Genomic DNA, 20,337 nt, shown 5'->3' with positions numbered 1-20,337 from the left:
GACCAGTTCTGTCACTGTGGGGAGAGAGAGTGTCATGGACCAGTTCTGTCACTGTGGGGAGAGAGAGTGTCATGGACCAGTTCTGTCACTGCCGGGGGAGAGAGAGTGTCATGGACCAGTTCTGTCACTGTGGGGAGAGAGAGTGTCATGGACCAGTTCTGTCACTGCCGGGGAGAGAGAGTGTCATGGACCAGTTCTGTCACTGTGGGGAGAGAGAGTGTCATGGACCAGTTCTGTCACTGTGGGGAGAGAGAGTGTCATGGACCAGTTCTGTCACTGTGGGGAGAGAGAGTGTCATGGACCAGTTCTGTCACTGTGGGGAGAGAGAGTGTCATGGACCAGTTCTGTCACTGTGGGGAGAGAGAGTGTCATGGACCAGTTCTGTCACTGTGGGGAGAGAGAGTGTCATGGACCAGTTCTGTCACTGTGGGGAGAGAGAGTGTCATGGACCAGTTCTGTCACTGTGGGGAGAGAGAGTGTCATGGACCAGTTCTGTCACTGTGGGGAGAGAGAGTGTCATGGACCAGTTCTGTCACTGTGGGGAGAGAGAGTGTCATGGACCAGTTCTGTCACTGCCGGGGAGAGAGAGTGTCATGGACCAGTTCTGTCACTGTGGGGAGAGAGAGTGTCATGGACCAGTTCTGTCACTGCCGGGGGAGAGAGAGTGTCATGGACCAGTTCTGTCACTGTGGGGAGAGAGAGTGTCATGGACCAGTTCTGTCACTGCCAGGGAGAGAGAGTGTCATGGACCAGTTCTGTCACTGTGGGGAGAGAGAGTGTCATGGACCAGTTCTGTCACTGTGGGGAGAGAGAGTGTCATGGACCAGTTCTGTCACTGTGGGGAGAGAGAGTGTCATGGACCAGTTCTGTCACTGTGGGGAGAGAGAGTGTCATGGACCAGTTCTGTCACTGTGGGGAGAGAGAGTGTCATGGACCAGTTCTGTCACTGTGGGGAGAGAGAGTGTCATGGACCAGTTCTGTCACTGTGGGGAGAGAGAGAGTGTCGTAGACCAGTTCTGTCACTGTGGGGAGAGAGAGTGTCATGGACCAGTTCTGTCACTGTGGGGAGAGAGAGTGTCATGGACCAGTTCTGTCACTGTGGGGAGAGAGAGTGTCATGGACCAGTTCTGTCACTGTGGGGAGAGAGAGTGTCATGGACCAGTTCTGTCACTGTGGGGAGAGAGAGTGTCATGGACCAGTTCTGTCACTGTGGGGAGAGAGAGTGTCATGGACCAGTTCTGTCACTGCCGGGGAGAGAGAGTGTCATGGACCAGTTCTGTCACTGTGGGGAGAGAGAGTGTCATGGACCAGTTCTGTCACTGTGGGGAGAGAGAGTGTCATGGACCAGTTCTGTCACTGTGGGGAGAGAGAGTGTCATGGACCAGTTCTGTCACTGTGGGGAGAGAGAGTGTCATGGACCAGTTCTGTCACTGTGGGGAGAGAGAGTGTCATGGACCAGTTCTGTCACTGCCGGGGAGAGAGAGTGTCATGGACCAGTTCTGTCACTGTGGGGAGAGAGAGTGTCATGGACCAGTTCTGTCACTGCCGGGGAGAGAGAGTGTCATGGACCAGTTCTGTCACTGTGGGGAGAGAGAGTGTCATGGACCAGTTCTGTCACTGTGGGGAGAGAGAGTGTCATGGACCAGTTCTGTCACTGTGGGGAGAGAGAGTGTCATGGACCAGTTCTGTCACTGTGGGGAGAGAGAGTGTCATGGACCAGTTCTGTCACTGTGGGGAGAGAGAGTGTCATGGACCAGTTCTGTCACTGTGGGGAGAGAGAGTGTCATGGACCAGTTCTGTCACTGTGGGGAGAGAGAGTGTCATGGACCAGTTCTGTCACTGTGGGGAGAGAGAGTGTCATGGACCAGTTCTGTCACTGTGGGGAGAGAGAGTGTCATGGACCAGTTCTGTCACTGTGGGGAGAGAGAGTGTCATGGACCAGTTCTGTCACTGTGGGGAGAGAGAGTGTCATGGACCAGTTCTGTCACTGCTGGGGAGAGAGAGTGTCATGGACCAGTTCTGTCACTGTGGGGAGAGAGAGTGTCATGGACCAGTTCTGTCACTGCTGGGGAGAGAGAGTGTCATGGACCAGTTCTGTCACTGTGGGGAGAGAGAGTGTCATGGACCAGTTCTGTCACTGTGGGGAGAGAGAGTGTCATGGACCAGTTCTGTCACTGTGGGGAGAGAGAGTGTCATGGACCAGTTCTGTCACTGTGGGGAGAGAGAGTGTCATGGACCAGTTCTGTCACTGTGGGGAGAGAGAGTGTCATGGACCAGTTCTGTCACTGCAGGGGAGAGAGAGTGTCATGGACCAGTTCTGTCACTGTGGGGAGAGAGAGTGTCATGGACCAGTTCTGTCACTGTGGGGAGAGAGAGTGTCATGGACCAGTTCTGTCACTGTGGGGAGAGAGAGTGTCATGGACCAGTTCTGTCACTGTGGGGAGAGAGAGTGTCATGGACCAGTTCTGTCACTGCTGGGGAGAGAGAGTGTCATGGACCAGTTCTGTCACTGCCGGGGAGAGAGAGTGTCATGGACCAGTTCTGTCACTGTGGGGAGAGAGAGTGTCATGGACCAGTTCTGTCACTGTGGGGAGAGAGAGTGTCATGGACCAGTTCTGTCACTGCTGGGGAGAGAGAGTGTCATGGACCAGTTCTGTCACTGTGGGGAGAGAGAGTGTCATGGACCAGTTCTGTCACTGTGGGGAGAGAGAGTGTCATGGACCAGTTCTGTCACTGTGGGGAGAGAGAGTGTCATGGACCAGTTCTGTCACTGTGGGGAGAGAGAGTGTCATGGACCAGTTCTGTCACTGTGGGGAGAGAGAGTGTCATGGACCAGTTCTGTCACTGTGGGGAGAGAGAGTGTCATGGACCAGTTCTGTCACTGCTGGGGAGAGAGAGTGTCATGGACCAGTTCTGTCACTGTGGGGAGAGAGAGTGTCATGGACCAGTTCTGTCACTGTGGGGAGAGAGAGTGTCATGGACCAGTTCTGTCACTGTGGGGAGAGAGAGTGTCATGGACCAGTTCTGTCACTGTGGGGAGAGAGAGTGTCATGGACCAGTTCTGTCACTGTGGGGAGAGAGAGTGTCATGGACCAGTTCTGTCACTGTGGGGGAGAGAGAGTGTCATGGACCAGTTCTGTCACTGTGGGGAGAGAGAGTGTCATGGACCAGTTCTGTCACTGTGGGGAGAGAGAGTGTCATGGACCAGTTCTGTCACTGCCGGGGGAGAGAGAGAGTGTCATGGACCAGTTCTGTCACTGTGGGGAGAGAGAGTGTCATGGACCAGTTCTGTCACTGTGGGGAGAGAGAGTGTCATGGACCAGTTCTGTCACTGTGGGGAGAGAGAGTGTCATGGACCAGTTCTGTCACTGCGGGGGAGAGAGAGTGTCATGGACCAGTTCTGTCACTGTGGGGAGAGAGAGTGTCATGGACCAGTTCTGTCACTGTGGGGAGAGAGAGTGTCATGGACCAGTTCTGTCACTGTGGGGAGAGAGAGTGTCATGGACCAGTTCTGTCACTGTCGGGGAGAGAGAGTGTCATGGACCAGTTCTGTCACTGTGGGGAGAGAGAGTGTCATGGACCAGTTCTGTCACTGTGGGGAGAGAGAGTGTCATGGACCAGTTCTGTCACTGCCGGGGAGAGAGAGTGTCATGGACCAGTTCTGTCACTGTGGGGAGAGAGAGTGTCATGGACCAGTTCTGTCACTGTGGGGAGAGAGAGTGTCATGGACCAGTTCTGTCACTGCTGGGGGAGAGAGAGTGTCATGGACCAGTTCTGTCACTGCCGGGGGAGAGAGAGAGTGTCATGGACCAGTTCTGTCACTGTGGGGAGAGAGAGTGTCATGGACCAGTTCTGTCACTGTGGGGAGAGAGAGTGTCATGGACCAGTTCTGTCACTGTGGGGAGAGAGAGTGTCATGGACCAGTTCTGTCACTGTGGGGAGAGAGAGTGTCATGGACCAGTTCTGTCACTGCGGGGAGAGAGAGTGTCATGGACCAGTTCTGTCACTGCCGGGGAGAGAGAGTGTCATGGACCAGTTCTGTCACTGTGGGGAGAGAGAGTGTCATGGACCAGTTCTGTCACTGTGGGGAGAGAGAGTGTCATGGACCAGTTCTGTCACTGCTGGGGAGAGAGAGTGTCATGGACCAGTTCTGTCACTGTGGGGAGAGAGAGTGTCATGGACCAGTTCTGTCACTGTGGGGAGAGAGAGTGTCATGGACCAGTTCTGTCACTGCTGGGGAGAGAGAGTGTCATGGACCAGTTCTGTCACTGTGGGGAGAGAGAGTGTCATGGACCAGTTCTGTCACTGTGGGGAGAGAGAGTGTCATGGACCAGTTCTGTCACTGCCGGGGAGAGAGAGTGTCATGGACCAGTTCTGTCACTGTGGGGAGAGAGAGTGTCATGGACCAGTTCTGTCACTGCTGGGGAGAGAGAGTGTCATGGACCAGTTCTGTCACTGTGGGGAGAGAGAGTGTCATGGACCAGTTCTGTCACTGTGGGGAGAGAGAGTGTCATGGACCAGTTCTGTCACTGCTGGGGAGAGAGAGTGTCATGGACCAGTTCTGTCACTGTGGGGAGAGAGAGTGTCATGGACCAGTTCTGTCACTGTGGGGAGAGAGAGTGTCATGGACCAGTTCTGTCACTGCCGGGGAGAGAGAGTGTCATGGACCAGTTCTGTCACTGTGGGGAGAGAGAGTGTCATGGACCAGTTCTGTCACTGTGGGGAGAGAGAGTGTCATGGACCAGTTCTGTCACTGTGGGGAGAGAGAGTGTCATGGACCAGTTCTGTCACTGTGGGGAGAGAGAGTGTCATGGACCAGTTCTGTCACTGTGGGGAGAGAGAGTGTCATGGACCAGTTCTGTCACTGTGGGGGAGAGAGAGTGTCATGGACCAGTTCTGTCACTGTGGGGAGAGAGAGTGTCATGGACCAGTTCTGTCACTGTGGGGAGAGAGAGTGTCATGGACCAGTTCTGTCACTGTGGGGAGAGAGAGTGTCATGGACCAGTTCTGTCACTGTGGGGAGAGAGAGTGTCATGGACCAGTTCTGTCACTGCTGGGGAGAGAGAGTGTCATGGACCAGTTCTGTCACTGTGGGGAGAGAGAGTGTCATGGACCAGTTCTGTCACTGTGGGGAGAGAGAGTGTCATGGACCAGTTCTGTCACTGTGGGGAGAGAGAGTGTCATGGACCAGTTCTGTCACTGTGGGGAGAGAGAGTGTCATGGACCAGTTCTGTCACTGTGGGGAGAGAGAGTGTCATGGACCAGTTCTGTCACTGTGGGGAGAGAGAGTGTCATGGACCAGTTCTGTCACTGCCAGGGAGAGAGAGTGTCATGGACCAGTTCTGTCACTGTGGGGAGAGAGAGTGTCATGGACCAGTTCTGTCACTGTGGGGAGAGAGAGTGTCATGGACCAGTTCTGTCACTGCTGGGGAGAGAGAGTGTCATGGACCAGTTCTGTCACTGTGGGGAGAGAGAGTGTCATGGACCAGTTCTGTCACTGCCGGGGGAGAGAGAGAGTGTCATGGACCAGTTCTGTCACTGCTGGGGGAGAGAGAGTGTCATGGACCAGTTCTGTCACTGTGGGGAGAGAGAGTGTCATGGACCAGTTCTGTCACTGTGGGGGAGAGAGAGAGTGTCATGGACCAGTTCTGTCACTGTCGGGGAGAGAGAGAGTGTCATGGACCAGTTCTGTCACTGTGGGGAGAGAGAGTGTCATGGACCAGTTCTGTCACTGTGGGGAGAGAGAGTGTCATGGACCAGTTCTGTCACTGCCAGGGAGAGAGAGTGTCATGGACCAGTTCTGTCACTGTGGGGAGAGAGAGTGTCATGGACCAGTTCTGTCACTGTGGGGAGAGAGAGTGTCATGGACCAGTTCTGTCACTGTGGGGAGAGAGAGTGTCATGGACCAGTTCTGTCACTGTGGGGAGAGAGAGTGTCATGGACCAGTTCTGTCACTGTGGGGAGAGAGAGTGTCATGGACCAGTTCTGTCACTGTGGGGAGAGAGAGTGTCATGGACCAGTTCTGTCACTGTGGGGAGAGAGAGTGTCATGGACCAGTTCTGTCACTGTGGGGAGAGAGAGTGTCATGGACCAGTTCTGTCACTGTGGGGAGAGAGAGTGTCATGGACCAGTTCTGTCACTGTGGGGAGAGAGAGTGTCATGGACCAGTTCTGTCACTGTGGGGAGAGAGAGTGTCATGGACCAGTTCTGTCACTGCTGGGGAGAGAGAGTGTCATGGACCAGTTCTGTCACTGTGGGGAGAGAGAGTGTCATGGACCAGTTCTGTCACTGTGGGGAGAGAGAGTGTCATGGACCAGTTCTGTCACTGCTGGGGAGAGAGAGTGTCATGGACCAGTTCTGTCACTGTGGGGAGAGAGAGTGTCATGGACCAGTTCTGTCACTGTGGGGAGAGAGAGTGTCATGGACCAGTTCTGTCACTGTGGGGGAGAGAGAGTGTCATGGACCAGTTCTGTCACTGTCGGGGGAGAGAGAGTGTCATGGACCAGTTCTGTCACTGTGGGGAGAGAGAGTGTCATGGACCAGTTCTGTCACTGTGGGGAGAGAGAGTGTCATGGACCAGTTCTGTCACTGTGGGGAGAGAGAGTGTCATGGACCAGTTCTGTCACTGTGGGGAGAGAGAGTGTCATGGACCAGTTCTGTCACTGTGGGGAGAGAGAGTGTCATGGACCAGTTCTGTCACTGTGGGGAGAGAGAGAGTGTCATGGACCAGTTCTGTCACTGTCGGGGAGAGAGAGTGTCATGGACCAGTTCTGTCACTGTGGGGGAGAGAGAGTGTCATGGACCAGTTCTGTCACTGTGGGGAGAGAGAGAGTGTCATGGACCAGTTCTGTCACTGTGGGGAGAGAGAGTGTCATGGACCAGTTCTGTCACTGTGGGGAGAGAGAGTGTCATGGACCAGTTCTGTCACTGTGGGGAGAGAGAGTGTCATGGACCAGTTCTGTCACTGTGGGGAGAGAGAGTGTCATGGACCAGTTCTGTCACTGTGGGGAGAGAGAGTGTCATGGACCAGTTCTGTCACTGTGGGGAGAGAGAGTGTCATGGACCAGTTCTGTCACTGTGGGGAGAGAGAGGTGTCATGGACCAGTTCTGTCACTGCTGGGGAGAGAGAGTGTCATGGACCAGTTCTGTCACTGTCGGGGAGAGAGAGTGTCATGGACCAGTTCTGTCACTGTGGGGGAGAGAGAGTGTCATGGACCAGTTCTGTCACTGTGGGGAGAGAGAGTGTCATGGACCAGTTCTGTCACTGTGGGGAGAGAGAGTGTCATGGACCAGTTCTGTCACTGCCAGGGAGAGAGAGAGTGTCATGGACCAGTTCTGTCACTGTGGGGAGAGAGAGAGTCATGGACCAGTTCTGTCACTGTGGGGAGAGAGAGTGTCATGGACCAGTTCTGTCACTGTGGGGAGAGAGAGTGTCATGGACCAGTTCTGTCACTGTGGGGAGAGAGAGTGTCATGGACCAGTTCTGTCACTGTGGGGAGAGAGAGTGTCATGGACCAGTTCTGTCACTGTGGGGAGAGAGAGTGTCATGGACCAGTTCTGTCACTGTGGGGAGAGAGAGAGTGTCATGGACCAGTTCTGTCACTGCCGGGGAGAGAGAGTGTCATGGACCAGTTCTGTCACTGTGGGGAGAGAGAGTGTCATGGACCAGTTCTGTCACTGTGGGGAGAGAGAGTGTCATGGACCAGTTCTGTCACTGTGGGGAGAGAGAGTGTCATGGACCAGTTCTGTCACTGTGGGGGAGAGAGAGTGTCATGGACCAGTTCTGTCACTGTGGGGAGAGAGAGTGTCATGGACCAGTTCTGTCACTGTGGGGAGAGAGAGTGTCATGGACCAGTTCTGTCACTGTGGGGAGAGAGAGTGTCATGGACCAGTTCTGTCACTGTGGGGAGAGAGAGTGTCATGGACCAGTTCTGTCACTGTGGGGAGAGAGAGTGTCATGGACCAGTTCTGTCACTGTGGGGAGAGAGAGTGTCATGGACCAGTTCTGTCACTGTGGGGAGAGAGAGTGTCATGGACCAGTTCTGTCACTGTGGGGAGAGAGAGAGTGTCATGGACCAGTTCTGTCACTGTGGGGAGAGAGAGTGTCATGGACCAGTTCTGTCACTGTGGGGAGAGAGAGTGTCATGGACCAGTTCTGTCACTGTGGGGAGAGAGAGTGTCATGGACCAGTTCTGTCACTGTGGGGAGAGAGAGTGTCATGGACCAGTTCTGTCACTGTGGGGAGAGAGAGTGTCATGGACCAGTTCTGTCACTGTGGGGAGAGAGAGTGTCATGGACCAGTTCTGTCACTGTGGGGAGAGAGAGTGTCATGGACCAGTTCTGTCACTGTGGGGAGAGAGAGTGTCATGGACCAGTTCTGTCACTGTGGGGAGAGAGAGTGTCATGGACCAGTTCTGTCACTGTGGGGAGAGAGAGTGTCATGGACCAGTTCTGTCACTGCTGGGAGAGAGAGTGTCATGGACCAGTTCTGTCACTGCGGGGAGAGAGAGTGTCATGGACCAGTTCTGTCACTGTGGGGAGAGAGAGTGTCATGGACCAGTTCTGTCACTGCTGGGGAGAGAGAGTGTCATGGACCAGTTCTGTCACTGTGGGGAGAGAGAGTGTCATGGACCAGTTCTGTCACTGTCGGGGAGAGAGAGTGTCATGGACCAGTTCTGTCACTGTGGGGAGAGAGAGTGTCATGGACCAGTTCTGTCACTGTGGGGAGAGAGAGTGTCATGGACCAGTTCTGTCACTGTGGGGAGAGAGAGTGTCATGGACCAGTTCTGTCACTGTGGGGAGAGAGAGTGTCATGGACCAGTTCTGTCACTGTGGGGAGAGAGAGTGTCATGGACCAGTTCTGTCACTGTGGGGAGAGAGAGTGTCATGGACCAGTTCTGTCACTGTGGGGAGAGAGAGTGTCATGGACCAGTTCTGTCACTGCTGGGGAGAGAGAGTGTCATGGACCAGTTCTGTCACTGTGGGGAGAGAGAGTGTCATGGACCAGTTCTGTCACTGTGGGGAGAGAGAGTGTCATGGACCAGTTCTGTCACTGTGGGGAGAGAGAGTGTCATGGACCAGTTCTGTCACTGCTGGGGAGAGAGAGTGTCATGGACCAGTTCTGTCACTGTGGGGAGAGAGAGTGTCATGGACCAGTTCTGTCACTGTGGGGAGAGAGAGTGTCATGGACCAGTTCTGTCACTGTGGGGAGAGAGAGAGTGTCATGGACCAGTTCTGTCACTGTGGGGAGAGAGAGTGTCATGGACCAGTTCTGTCACTGTGGGGAGAGAGAGTGTCATGGACCAGTTCTGTCACTGTGGGGAGAGAGAGTGTCATGGACCAGTTCTGTCACTGTGGGGAGAGAGAGTGTCATGGACCAGTTCTGTCACTGTGGGGAGAGAGAGTGTCATGGACCAGTTCTGTCACTGTGGGGAGAGAGAGTGTCATGGACCAGTTCTGTCACTGTGGGGAGAGAGAGTGTCATGGACCAGTTCTGTCACTGTGGGGAGAGAGAGTGTCATGGACCAGTTCTGTCACTGCCGGGGAGAGAGAGTGTCATGGACCAGTTCTGTCACTGTGGGGAGAGAGAGTGTCATGGACCAGTTCTGTCACTGTGGGGAGAGAGAGTGTCATGGACCAGTTCTGTCACTGTGGGGAGAGAGAGTGTCATGGACCAGTTCTGTCACTGTGGGGAGAGAGAGTGTCATGGACCAGTTCTGTCACTGTGGGGAGAGAGAGTGTCATGGACCAGTTCTGTCACTGCTGGGGAGAGAGAGATGTCATGGACCAGTTCTGTCACTGCCGGGGAGAGAGAGTGTCATGGACCAGTTCTGTCACTGTGGGGAGAGAGAGTGTCATGGACCAGTTCTGTCACTGTGGGGAGAGAGAGTGTCATGGACCAGTTCTGTCACTGCCAGGGAGAGAGAGTGTCATGGACCAGTTCTGTCACTGTGGGGAGAGAGAGTGTCATGGACCAGTTCTGTCACTGTGGGGAGAGAGAGTGTCATGGACCAGTTCTGTCACTGTGGGGAGAGAGAGAGTGTCATGGACCAGTTCTGTCACTGTGGGGAGAGAGAGTGTCATGGACCAGTTCTGTCACTGTGGGGAGAGAGAGTGTCATGGACCAGTTCTGTCACTGCCGGGGGAGAGAGAGTGTCATGGACCAGTTCTGTCACTGTGGGGAGAGAGAGTGTCATGGACCAGTTCTGTCACTGCCGGGGGAGAGAGAGTGTCATGGACCAGTTCTGTCACTGTGGGGAGAGAGAGTGTCATGGACCAGTTCTGTCACTGTGGGGAGAGAGAGTGTCATGGACCAGTTCTGTCACTGTGGGGAGAGAGAGTGTCATGGACCAGTTCTGTCACTGTGGGGGAGAGAGAGAGTCATGGACCAGTTCTGTCACTGTGGGGAGAGAGAGTGTCATGGACCAGTTCTGTCACTGTGGGGAGAGAGAGTGTCATGGACCAGTTCTGTCACTGTGGGGAGAGAGAGTGTCATGGACCAGTTCTGTCACTGTGGGGAGAGAGAGTGTCATGGACCAGTTCTGTCACTGTGGGGAGAGAGAGTGTCATGGACCAGTTCTGTCACTGCTGGGGAGAGAGAGTGTCATGGACCAGTTCTGTCACTGTGGGGAGAGAGAGTGTCATGGACCAGTTCTGTCACTGTGGGGAGAGAGAGTGTCATGGACCAGTTCTGTCACTGTGGGGAGAGAGAGTGTCATGGACCAGTTCTGTCACTGTGGGGAGAGAGAGTGTCATGGACCAGTTCTGTCACTGCTGGGGGAGAGAGAGTGTCATGGACCAGTTCTGTCACTGTGGGGAGAGAGAGTGTCATGGACCAGTTCTGTCACTGTGGGGAGAGAGAGTGTCATGGACCAGTTCTGTCACTGCTGGGGGAGAGAGAGTGTCATGGACCAGTTCTGTCACTGTGGGGAGAGAGAGTGTCATGGACCAGTTCTGTCACTGCTGGGGAGAGAGAGTGTCATGGACCAGTTCTGTCACTGTGGGGAGAGAGAGAGTGTTATGGACCAGTTCTGTCACTGTGGGGAGAGAGAGTGTCATGGACCAGTTCTGTCACTGTGGGGAGAGAGAGTGTCATGGACCAGTTCTGTCACTGTGGGGAGAGAGAGTGTCATGGACCAGTTCTGTCACTGTCGGGGAGAGAGAGAGTCATGGACCAGTTCTGTCACTGTGGGGAGAGAGAGTGTCATGGACCAGTTCTGTCACTGTGGGGGAGAGAGAGAGTCATGGACCAGTTCTGTCACTGTGGGGAGAGAGAGTGTCATGGACCAGTTCTGTCACTGTGGGGAGAGAGAGTGTCATGGACCAGTTCTGTCACTGTGGGGAGAGAGAGTGTCATGGACCAGTTCTGTCACTGTGGGGGGAGAGAGAGTGTCATGGACCAGTTCTGTCACTGTGGGGAGAGAGAGTGTCATGGACCAGTTCTGTCACTGTGGGGAGAGAGAGTGTCATGGACCAGTTCTGTCACTGTGGGGAGAGAGAGTGTCATGGACCAGTTCTGTCACTGTGGGGAGAGAGAGTGTCATGGACCAGTTCTGTCACTGTGGGGAGAGAGAGTGTCATGGACCAGTTCTGTCACTGTGGGGAGAGAGAGTGTCATGGACCAGTTCTGTCACTGTGGGGAGAGAGAGTGTCATGGACCAGTTCTGTCACTGTGGGGAGAGAGAGTGTCATGGACCAGTTCTGTCACTGCTGGGGAGAGAGAGTGTCATGGACCAGTTCTGTCACTGTGGGGAGAGAGAGTGTCATGGACCAGTTCTGTCACTGTGGGGAGAGAGAGTGTCATGGACCAGTTCTGTCACTGTGGGGAGAGAGAGTGTCATGGACCAGTTCTGTCACTGTGGGGAGAGAGAGTGTCATGGACCAGTTCTGTCACTGTGGGGAGAGAGAGTGTCATGGACCAGTTCTGTCACTGTGGGGAGAGAGAGTGTCATGGACCAGTTCTGTCACTGTGGGGAGAGAGAGTGTCATGGACCAGTTCTGTCACTGTGGGGAGAGAGAGTGTCATGGACCAGTTCTGTCACTGTGGGGAGAGAGAGTGTCATGGACCAGTTCTGTCACTGTGGGGAGAGAGAGTGTCATGGACCAGTTCTGTCACTGTGGGGAGAGAGAGTGTCATGGACCAGTTCTGTCACTGTGGGGAGAGAGAGTGTCATGGACCAGTTCTGTCACTGCTGGGGAGAGAGAGTGTCATGGACCAGTTCTGTCACTGTGGGGAGAGAGAGTGTCATGGACCAGTTCTGTCACTGTGGGGAGAGAGAGTGTCATGGACCAGTTCTGTCACTGTGGGGAGAGAGAGTGTCATGGACCAGTTCTGTCACTGTGGGGAGAGAGAGTGTCATGGACCAGTTCTGTCACTGCTGGGGAGAGAGAGTGTCATGGACCAGTTCTGTCACTGTGGGGAGAGAGAGTGTCATGGACCAGTTCTGTCACTGTGGGGAGAGAGAGTGTCATGGACCAGTTCTGTCACTGTGGGGAGAGAGAGTGTCATGGACCAGTTCTGTCACTGTGGGGAGAGAGAGTGTCATGGACCAGTTCTGTCACTGTCGGGAGAGAGAGAGTGTCATGGACCAGTTCTGTCACTGTGGGGAGAGAGAGTGTCATGGACCAGTTCTGTCACTGTGGGGAGAGAGAGTGTCATGGACCAGTTCTGTCACTGTGGGGAGAGAGAGTGTCATGGACCAGTTCTGTCACTGTGGGGAGAGAGAGTGTCATGGACCAGTTCTGTCACTGTGGGGAGAGAGAGTGTCATGGACCAGTTCTGTCACTGTGGGGAGAGAGAGAGTGTCATGGACCAGTTCTGTCACTGTGGGGAGAGAGAGTGTCATGGACCAGTTCTGTCACTGCCAGGGAGAGAGAGAGTGTCATGGACCAGTTCTGTCACTGTCGGGGAGAGAGAGTGTCATGGACCAGTTCTGTCACTGTGGGGAGAGAGAGTGTCATGGACCAGTTCTGTCACTGTGGGGAGAGAGAGTGTCATGGACCAGTTCTGTCACTGTGGGGAGAGAGAGTGTCATGGACCAGTTCTGTCACTGTGGGGAGAGAGAGAGTGTCATGGACCAGTTCTGTCACTGTGGGGAGAGAGAGTGTCATGGACCAGTTCTGTCACTGTGGGGAGAGAGAGTGTCATGGACCAGTTCTGTCACTGTGGGGAGAGAGAGTGTCATGGACCAGTTCTGTCACTGTGGGGAGAGAGAGTGTCATGGACCAGTTCTGTCACTGTGGGGAGAGAGAGTGTCATGGACCAGTTCTGTCACTGTGGGGAGAGAGAGTGTCATGGACCAGTTCTGTCACTGTGGGGAGAGAGAGTGTCATGGACCAGTTCTGTCACTGTGGGGAGAGAGAGTGTCATGGACCAGTTCTGTCACTGTGGGGAGAGAGAGTGTCATGGACCAGTTCTGTCACTGTGGGGAGAGAGAGTGTCATGGACCAGTTCTGTCACTGTGGGGAGAGAGAGTGTCATGGACCAGTTCTGTCACTGCCGGGGAGAGAGAGTGTCATGGACCAGTTCTGTCACTGTGGGGAGAGAGAGTGTCATGGACCAGTTCTGTCACTGTGGGGAGAGAGAGTGTCATGGACCAGTTCTGTCACTGTGGGGAGAGAGAGTGTCATGGACCAGTTCTGTCACTGTGGGGAGAGAGAGTGTCATGGACCAGTTCTGTCACTGTGGGGAGAGAGAGTGTCATGGACCAGTTCTGTCACTGTGGGGAGAGAGAGTGTCATGGACCAGTTCTGTCACTGTGGGGAGAGAGAGTGTCATGGACCAGTTCTGTCACTGTGGGGAGAGAGAGTGTCATGGACCAGTTCTGTCACTGTGGGGAGAGAGAGTGTCATGGACCAGTTCTGTCACTGTGGGGAGAGAGAGTGTCATGGACCAGTTCTGTCACTGTGGGGAGAGAGAGTGTCATGGACCAGTTCTGTCACTGTGGGGAGAGAGAGTGTCGTAGACCAGTTCTGTCACTGTGGGGAGAGAGAGTGTCATGGACCAGTTCTGTCACTGCTGGGGAGAGAGAGTGTCATGGACCAGTTCTGTCACTGTGGGGAGAGAGAGTGTCATGGACCAGTTCTGTCACTGTGGGGAGAGAGAGTGTCCTGGACCAGTTCTGTCACTGTGGGGAGAGAGAGTGTCATGGACCAGTTCTGTCACTGTGGGGAGAGAGAGTGTCATGGACCAGTTCTGTCACTGTGGGGAGAGAGAGTGTCATGGACCAGTTCTGTCACTGCCGGGGAGAGAGAGTGTCATGGACCAGTTCTGTCACTGTGGGGAGAGAGAGTGTCATGGACCAGTTCTGTCACTGCGGGGGAGAGAGAGTGTCATGGACCAGTTCTGTCACTGTGGGGAGAGAGAGTGTCATGGACCAGTTCTGTCACTGTGGGGAGAGAGAGTGTCATGGACCAGTTCTGTCACTGTGGGGAGAGAGAGTGTCATGGACCAGTTCTGTCACTGCTGGGGAGAGAGAGTGTCATGGACCAGTTCTGTCACTGTGGGGAGAGAGAGTGTCATGGACCAGTTCTGTCACTGTGGGGAGAGAGAGTGTCATGGACCAGTTCTGTCACTGTGGGGAGAGAGAGTGTCATGGACCAGTTCTGTCACTGTGGGGAGAGAGAGTGTCATGGACCAGTTCTGTCACTGTGGGGAGAGAGAGTGTCATGGACCAGTTCTGTCACTGTGGGGAGAGAGAGTGTCATGGACCAGTTCTGTCACTGTGGGGAGAGAGAGTGTCATGGACCAGTTCTGTCACTGTGGGGAGAGAGAGTGTCATGGACCAGTTCTGTCACTGTGGGGAGAGAGAGTGTCATGGACCAGTTCTGTCACTGCCGGGGAGAGAGAGTGTCATGGACCAGTTCTGTCACTGTGGGGAGAGAGAGTGTCATGGACCAGTTCTGTCACTGCCGGGGGAGAGAGAGTGTCATGGACCAGTTCTGTCACTGTGGGGAGAGAGAGTGTCATGGACCAGTTCTGTCACTGTGGGGAGAGAGAGTGTCATGGACCAGTTCTGTCACTGTGGGGAGAGAGAGTGTCATGGACCAGTTCTGTCACTGTGGGGAGAGAGAGTGTCATGGACCAGTTCTGTCACTGTGGGGAGAGAGAGTGTCATGGACCAGTTCTGTCACTGTGGGGAGAGAGAGTGTCATGGACCAGTTCTGTCACTGCCGGGGGAGAGAGAGTGTCATGGACCAGTTCTGTCACTGTGGGGAGAGAGAGAGTGTCATGGACCAGTTCTGTCACTGTGGGGAGAGAGAGTGTCATGGACCAGTTCTGTCACTGTGGGGAGAGAGAGTGTCATGGACCAGTTCTGTCACTGTGGGGAGAGAGAGTGTCATGGACCAGTTCTGTCACTGTGGGGAGAGAGAGTGTCATGGACCAGTTCTGTCACTGTGGGGAGAGAGAGTGTCATGGACCAGTTCTGTCACTGTGGGGAGAGAGAGTGTCATGGACCAGTTCTGTCACTGTGGGGAGAGAGAGTGTCATGGACCAGTTCTGTCACTGTGGGGAGAGAGAGTGTCATGGACCAGTTCTGTCACTGTGGGGAGAGAGAGTGTCATGGACCAGTTCTGTCACTGTGGGGAGAGAGAGAGTGTCATGGACCAGTTCTGTCACTGCGGGGAGAGAGAGTGTCATGGACCAGTTCTGTCACTGTGGGGAGAGAGAGAGTGTCATGGACCAGTTCTGTCACTGTGGGGAGAGAGAGTGTCATGGACCAGTTCTGTCACTGTGGGGAGAGAGAGTGTCATGGACCAGTTCTGTCACTGCTGGGGGAGAGAGAGTGTCATGGACCAGTTCTGTCACTGTGGGGAGAGAGAGTGTCATGGACCAGTTCTGTCACTGTGGGGAGAGAGAGTGTCATGGACCAGTTCTGTCACTGTGGGGAGAGAGAGTGTCATGGACCAGTTCTGTCACTGTGGGGAGAGAGAGTGTCATGGACCAGTTCTGTCACTGTGGGGAGAGAGAGTGTCATGGACCAGTTCTGTCACTGTGGGGAGAGAGAGTGTCATGGACCAGTTCTGTCACTGTGGGGAGAGAGAGTGTCATGGACCAGTTCTGTCACTGTGGGGAGAGAGAGTGTCATGGACCAGTTCTGTCACTGTGGGGAGAGAGAGTGTCATGGACCAGTTCTGTCACTGTGGGGAGAGAGAGTGTCATGGACCAGTTCTGTCACTGCTGGGGAGAGAGAGTGTCATGGACCAGTTCTGTCACTGTGGGGAGAGAGAGTGTCATGGACCAGTTCTGTCACTGTGGGGAGAGAGAGTGTCATGGACCAGTTCTGTCACTGTGGGGAGAGAGAGTGTCATGGACCAGTTCTGTCACTGTGGGGAGAGAGAGTGTCATGGACCAGTTCTGTCACTGTGGGGAGAGAGAGTGTCATGGACCAGTTCTGTCACTGCGGGGAGAGAGAGTGTCATGGACCAGTTCTGTCACTGTGGGGAGAGAGAGTGTCATGGACCAGTTCTGTCACTGTGGGGGGAGAGAGAGTGTCATGGACCAGTTCTGTCACTGTGGGGAGAGAGAGTGTCATGGACCAGTTCTGTCACTGTGGGGGAGAGAGAGTGTCATGGACCAGTTCTGTCACTGTGGGGAGAGAGAGTGTCATGGACCAGTTCTGTCACTGTGGGGAGAGAGAGTGTCATGGACCAGTTCTGTCACTGTGGGGAGAGAGAGTGTCATGGACCAGTTCTGTCACTGTGGGGAGAGAGAGTGTCATGGACCAGTTCTGTCACTGTGGGGAGAGAGAGTGTCATGGACCAGTTCTGTCACTGTGGGGAGAGAGAGTGTCATGGACCAGTTCTGTCACTGCTGGGGGAGAGAGAGTGTCATGGACCAGTTCTGTCACTGTGGGGAGAGAGAGTGTCATGGACCAGTTCTGTCACTGTGGGGGAGAGAGAGAGTGTCATGGACCAGTTCTGTCACTGCTGGGGAGAGAGAGTGTCATGGACCAGTTCTGTCACTGTGGGGAGAGAGAGTGTCATGGACCAGTTCTGTCACTGTGGGGAGAGAGAGTGTCATGGACCAGTTCTGTCACTGTGGGGAGAGAGAGTGTCATGGACCAGTTCTGTCACTGTGGGGAGAGAGAGTGTCATGGACCAGTTCTGTCACTGCTGGGGAGAGAGAGTGTCATGGACCAGTTCTGTCACTGTGGGGAGAGAGAGTGTCATGGACCAGTTCTGTCACTGTGGGGAGAGAGAGTGTCATGGACCAGTTCTGTCACTGCTGGGGAGAGAGAGTGTCATGGACCAGTTCTGTCACTGTGGGGAGAGAGAGTGTCATGGACCAGTTCTGTCACTGCCGGGGAGAGAGAGTGTCATGGACCAGTTCTGTCACTGTGGGGAGAGAGAGTGTCATGGACCAGTTCTGTCACTGTGGGGAGAGAGAGTGTCATGGACCAGTTCTGTCACTGTGGGGAGAGAGAGTGTCATGGACCAGTTCTGTCACTGTGGGGAGAGAGAGTGTCATGGACCAGTTCTGTCACTGTGGGGAGAGAGAGTGTCATGGACCAGTTCTGTCACTGCTGGGGAGAGAGAGTGTCATGGACCAGTTCTGTCACTGTGGGGAGAGAGAGTGTCATGGACCAGTTCTGTCACTGTGGGGAGAGAGAGTGTCATGGACCAGTTCTGTCACTGTGGGGAGAGAGAGTGTCATGGACCAGTTCTGTCACTGTGGGGAGAGAGAGTGTCATGGACCAGTTCTGTCACTGTGGGGAGAGAGAGTGTCATGGACCAGTTCTGTCACTGTGGGGAGAGAGAGTGTCATGGACCAGTTCTGTCACTGTGGGGAGAGAGAGTGTCATGGACCAGTTCTGTCACTGTGGGGAGAGAGAGTGTCATGGACCAGTTCTGTCACTGTGGGGAGAGAGAGTGTCATGGACCAGTTCTGTCACTGCTGGGGAGAGAGAGTGTCATGGACCAGTTCTGTCACTGTGGGGAGAGAGAGTGTCATGGACCAGTTCTGTCACTGCTGGGGAGAGAGAGTGTCATGGACCAGTTCTGTCACTGTGGGGAGAGAGAGTGTCATGGACCAGTTCTGTCACTGTGGGGAGAGAGAGTGTCATGGACCAGTTCTGTCACTGTGGGGAGAGAGAGTGTCATGGACCAGTTCTGTCACTGTGGGGAGAGAGAGTGTCATGGACCAGTTCTGTCACTGTGGGGAGAGAGAGTGTCATGGACCAGTTCTGTCACTGCCGGGGGAGAGAGAGTGTCATGGACCAGTTCTGTCACTGTGGGGAGAGAGAGTGTCATGGACCAGTTCTGTCACTGTGGGGAGAGAGAGTGTCATGGACCAGTTCTGTCACTGTGGGGAGAGAGAGTGTCATGGACCAGTTCTGTCACTGTGGGGAGAGAGAGTGTCATGGACCAGTTCTGTCACTGTGGGGAGAGAGAGTGTCATGGACCAGTTCTGTCACTGCTGGGGGAGAGAGAGGTGTCATGGACCAGTTCTGTCACTGTGGGGAGAGAGAGTGTCATGGACCAGTTCTGTCACTGTGGGGAGAGAGAGAGTGTCATGGACCAGTTCTGTCACTGTGGGGAGAGAGAGTGTCATGGACCAGTTCTGTCACTGTGGGGAGAGAGAGTGTCATGGACCAGTTCTGTCACTGCTGGGGAGAGAGAGTGTCATGGACCAGTTCTGTCACTGTGGGGAGAGAGAGTGTCATGGACCAGTTCTGTCACTGTGGGGAGAGAGAGTGTCATGGACCAGTTCTGTCACTGTGGGGAGAGAGAGTGTCATGGACCAGTTCTGTCACTGTGGGGAGAGAGAGTGTCATGGACCAGTTCTGTCACTGCCGGGGAGAGAGAGTGTCATGGACCAGTTCTGTCACTGTGGGGAGAGAGAGTGTCATGGACCAGTTCTGTCACTGTGGGGAGAGAGAGTGTCATGGACCAGTTCTGTCACTGTGGGGAGAGAGAGTGTCATGGACCAGTTCTGTCACTGTGGGGGAGAGAGAGTGTCATGGACCAGTTCTGTCACTGTGGGGGAGAGAGAGTGTCATGGACCAGTTCTGTCACTGTGGGGAGAGAGAGTGTCATGGACCAGTTCTGTCACTGCCAGGGAGAGAGAGTGTCATGGACCATTTCTGTCACTGTGGGGAGAGAGAGTGTCATGGACCAGTTCTGTCACTGTGGGGAGAGAGAGTGTCATGGACCAGTTCTGTCACTGTGGGGAGAGAGAGAGTGTCATGGACCAGTTCTGTCACTGTGGGGAGAGAGAGTGTCATGGACCAGTTCTGTCACTGTGGGGAGAGAGAGTGTCATGGACCAGTTCTGTCACTGTGGGGAGAGAGAGTGTCATGGACCAGTTCTGTCACTGCTGGGGAGAGAGAGTGTCATGGACCAGTTCTGTCACTGTGGGGAGAGAGAGTGTCATGGACCAGTTCTGTCACTGCCGGGGAGAGAGAGTGTCATGGACCAGTTCTGTCACTGTGGGGAGAGAGAGTGTCATGGACCAGTTCTGTCACTGTGGGGAGAGAGAGTGTCATGGACCAGTTCTGTCACTGTGGGGAGAGAGAGTGTCATGGACCAGTTCTGTCACTGCTGGGGAGAGAGAGTGTCATGGACCAGTTCTGTCACTGTGGGGAGAGAGAGTGTCATGGACCAGTTCTGTCACTGTGGGGAGAGAGAGTGTCATGGACCAGTTCTGTCACTGTGGGGAGAGAGAGTGTCATGGACCAGTTCTGTCACTGTGGGGAGAGAGAGTGTCATGGACCAGTTCTGTCACTGTGGGGAGAGAGAGTGTCATGGACCAGTTCTGTCACTGTGGGGAGAGAGAGTGTCATGGACCAGTTCTGTCACTGTGGGGAGAGAGAGTGTCATGGACCAGTTCTGTCACTGCCGGGGAGAGAGAGTGTCATGGACCAGTTCTGTCACTGTGGGGAGAGAGAGTGTCATGGACCAGTTCTGTCACTGTGGGGAGAGAGAGTGTCATGGACCAGTTCTGTCACTGTGGGGAGAGAGAGTGTCATGGACCAGTTCTGTCACTGCTGGGGAGAGAGAGTGTCATGGACCAGTTCTGTCACTGTGGGGAGAGAGAGTGTCATGGACCAGTTCTGTCACTGTGGGGAGAGAGAGTGTCATGGACCAGTTCTGTCACTGTGGGGAGAGAGAGTGTCATGGACCAGTTCTGTCACTGTGGGGAGAGAGAGTGTCATGGACCAGTTCTGTCACTGTGGGGAGAGAGAGTGTCATGGACCAGTTCTGTCACTGTCAGGGAGAGAGAGTGTCATGGACCAGTTCTGTCACTGTGGGGAGAGAGAGTGTCATGGACCAGTTCTGTCACTGTGGGGAGAGAGAGTGTCATGGACCAGTTCTGTCACTGTGGGGAGAGAGAGT

Source organism: Salmo salar, chromosome ssa10 (genome assembly GCF_905237065.1).
Source record: "Salmo salar chromosome ssa10, Ssal_v3.1, whole genome shotgun sequence".
NCBI lineage: Eukaryota > Metazoa > Chordata > Actinopteri > Salmoniformes > Salmonidae > Salmo > Salmo salar.
Note: the sequence above shows the minus strand (reverse complement) of the source record.